Below are 3,310 nucleotides of genomic sequence, written 5' to 3'. Positions count from 1 at the left end.
TAACTGTCACCTCCCCCCCCCAACGTGGCTATCCAGAGTTCATTTGAAGCTATCCTGGGGGCTGCCCAATTTGAACTGTTCTTGCTCAATTCAACTCTGCTAAGTTAGATTATTTGAAGTTTTTCTTTTAACACTTACATATGAGTTTAGATAATCCTCTTGCCAAAATTGATGATCACTTCTTGATAGAGCTAATTGTCAGTCAGAGGTCAGAGACATGCCACAATGAATGCTGATGGGAGGAACCTAAGGTGGGACCAAAGCGAATGCTCAGAACTCAATGTGCAGGGGTTGGCCAGTGGTGCAGCAGCACAATGTGACACCCTATGAGACAGACGCACGTGGGGAAGTTGCTGGTTTGTACCTGGAGACCTCTTTGAGGAGGTTGGGCATGTGTATGTCTGTGATCCAGGCTGGCTGAAGCTAGGGGGTAGATGGCAGTGTTGAGACCCTGTGAACACTCCAGACAAGGGTGTCAACTTGAACAAAACCTTGACAATTGGGAACAAGCCTGGTATGTTTAGGGGAATATTAGTAGAAATCATCTCGTCAGAATAGTAGGGGTCCTTTGGAGTAATGGGAGGTAAGACTGGCCAGATAATGGAATGCCTCAAATGTCTGTAGGTAGTGACTGGACTTTTCTTTTTACTTTTCTTTTTTTCACATTAGAGATCATTAGTTTATTATAAAAGAGAAACGTGGAAATTATTTACATAAAGATTGCACAACTTCAGTGGAATGGGCAGCTTCATGTGATGCCATTTCAAAAGTGATTATTTCAGTCTACATACTTTCCAAGAATGTCGCCATCCCCAAATAAAGAATCCTTATCATCTAGAACTACTCTGGTGCCTCCATATTCTGGGAGAAGAACTTTCTCGCTGACTTTCATGCTGTTTGAATCTCTCCACCCTTAACTTTAGAGCCAGATCCAAAAGCTACTACTGTAACTTGCCATACTTTTTCTTGAGACTTTTCTGGAAGCATAATGCCTCCTTTGGTTACTGTTTTGGCAGTACGCTTTTCAACCAATACTTGATCAAAGAGTGGAAGAAGCTTCCAAAATGCCTGTCCTGCCATGACTCCCACAGATGCAGCTCTTGCTCTGGTCTCACACTGCTGCCACAGCAAGGAGAGAACCTGGGACTTTCTTAATCAAGGGAATAATAGAGCGAGCGCTGCTTCAGAAAACCAAGACCAAAGCTAAGACCTGAATGTTGTCTAGGATTAACATCCTATGGCTGAGAGAGTCATCTCTCTGGATGAAAGCATGTTATTTCAGTTGATTCCTAAAGCACTTTTTATATATTTATTTAGCTACTAATGTATTTGAGCTGCTTACACCATGGTAAATGTTTTCCCTCTTCTTCTCATCCACTCCCTTTGTAAAGGCCTGGAAACCCAAGGAATGGAAGGAGGCCCTTGGTGTCATATCTCCAGGCTAAAAAGACATCCAACAGAAGGTGATAAAGCTAGCAGGAGACTAATCATCACCACGTGAAAGATGTGATTGTGTTTTAGATACTCTGGGTCACATGCAGAGATATTTTACTAACATGAATGCTAGAGGTTGATCTAAATCTAAATCAGAAAGAACGTGGGACCTTGGGACAGGTTTCAGACCTGAGTGCAGGAATTGGGGATGGAGGAGAGAGCAAGGGTTGAGTTAAATGAAGGAGAAATAAGGGAGTTGAAAAAAAGAGTTTGTCCAGGGGAGATACTTTCTGCTGACTCTGAATTGGTTGCGGGGTATGTTCTGACAGTTATTTTCAAGGCACAGGTCTTGCACATCTTTTGTTAGATTTATCCCTAAGTATTTCACACTTTTGTTGCTATCGTAAATAATATTGATTTTTAATTTCAATTTCTGACTGTTCATTACTACTATATAGAAATATAATTGATTTTATGTATTAATTTTTCATTCTGAAACATTCTCACAATCATTTACTAGTTCTAGTAGCTTTCTTTGTTTTTTTTTTAAAAATACCTTCTATGCGAACCAGCAGATAGCATAATGGTTACATCACTGGACTCCCACATGGCCAACTGCAGTTCAAGTCCCGGACCTTAGGGACTTGAACTTCATGCTGGGCACATGTGCATATGTGCCCAAAATCTCAAGGAGAGAATGGAAGAGAAAGGATTGCAACATGACAATTTCTTTCTTTCTGTCTCTCCGGTGAACATATGTGCCCCATAGCAAAAATCTCTCTTTAAAAAAAAGCATAAAAAAAAATTTTACAAAACCCCTTCTATGTCTGCATTTAGCCTTTTTTATTTTTTCTCTAGCATCTTGAATGTATAAAATGCAGTTAAAATAACTTTTAAAAATTTGCTAGAGGGTGTGTGCACTTGCTGGAGAGAGACAGAAAGAGAGAAAGAAACTAAGAAAATTAGAAAGGCACCCCCTCCCCATGGGAAGTGGTCAAGTGGTCACTACAATCCCTTCTCCTCTATTTCTCCCTCCTTTAAAAAATTTGGGCATGGGGACCATGTGTTTCCAAAATGGCGGCAGCGATGGATGTGGATACCCCAAGCGGTACCAATAGCATCGCGGGCAAGAAGTACTTTGAAGTGGAAAAGTGGAATGCAGTGGCCCTCTGGGCCTGGGATATTTGGTCGATAACTGTGCCATCTGCAGGAACCACATTATGGATCTTTGCATAGAATGTCAAGCTAACCAGGTATCTGCGACTTCGGAAGAGTGTACTGTGGCATGGAGAGTCTGTAACCACGCGTTTCACTTCCGCTGCATCTCTCACTGACTCAAAACAGGGCAGGCGTGTCCATCAGACAACACAGAGTGGGAATTCCAAAAGTATAGTTCTATATAGTAGACAACGAATTCTTCCATCAAGCTTAACTGTTCTGTTACTCACTTAATGACTTCCCTAGCTCTTACCCTCTGCCATCTCCCACTCCTCCCACACTCTCTCTGGTATCTATGATTGCTTTCTATACTTTTTTATCCCCACATTTTATTGAGTCACTAAAGATCTTAATTAATCTAAATATTTCCATAGCAAGCACAGCTGAAATATGCATCTCCAGGAACACAAGTCCCACTTTAGGAATAAGCCTCAGTGAGTAGAATGAACATCCTATAATGTAGCACCTAGCTGGGGCTATATATATTACTGCACATCAAATAGATATTTTTAATGCATTTTTTTAATTTTAAGAAAAACTGTTTTAGGTTTTTTTTTTCTGAATTTTTTAATTTTAAGAAAAACTTTTTTAGGTTTTTTTTTTCTGAACCTTTTCTCTCTTTTTTTTTTTTAACTTAATTTACATTCAATCCCTAAGT

At 40.2% G+C, this 3,310-nt stretch overlaps 2 pseudogenes; one reads left to right on the top strand and one right to left on the bottom strand.

The window, feature by feature from the left end:
• Positions 1-778: 778 nt before the first annotated feature.
• LOC102490771 (10 kDa heat shock protein, mitochondrial pseudogene) lies at positions 779-1,080 on the bottom strand (annotated as a pseudogene).
• A 1,419-nt stretch (positions 1,081-2,499) lies between these two features.
• LOC102500181 (E3 ubiquitin-protein ligase RBX1 pseudogene) lies at positions 2,500-2,837 on the top strand (annotated as a pseudogene).
• Positions 2,838-3,310: the final 473 nt, after the last annotated feature.

The sequence above is a fragment of the Tupaia chinensis genome, unplaced genomic scaffold, assembly GCF_000334495.1.
Source record: "Tupaia chinensis unplaced genomic scaffold, TupChi_1.0 Scaffold000366_1, whole genome shotgun sequence".
NCBI lineage: Eukaryota > Metazoa > Chordata > Mammalia > Scandentia > Tupaiidae > Tupaia > Tupaia belangeri.
This window is presented reverse-complemented; position numbering and strand designations above follow the sequence as displayed.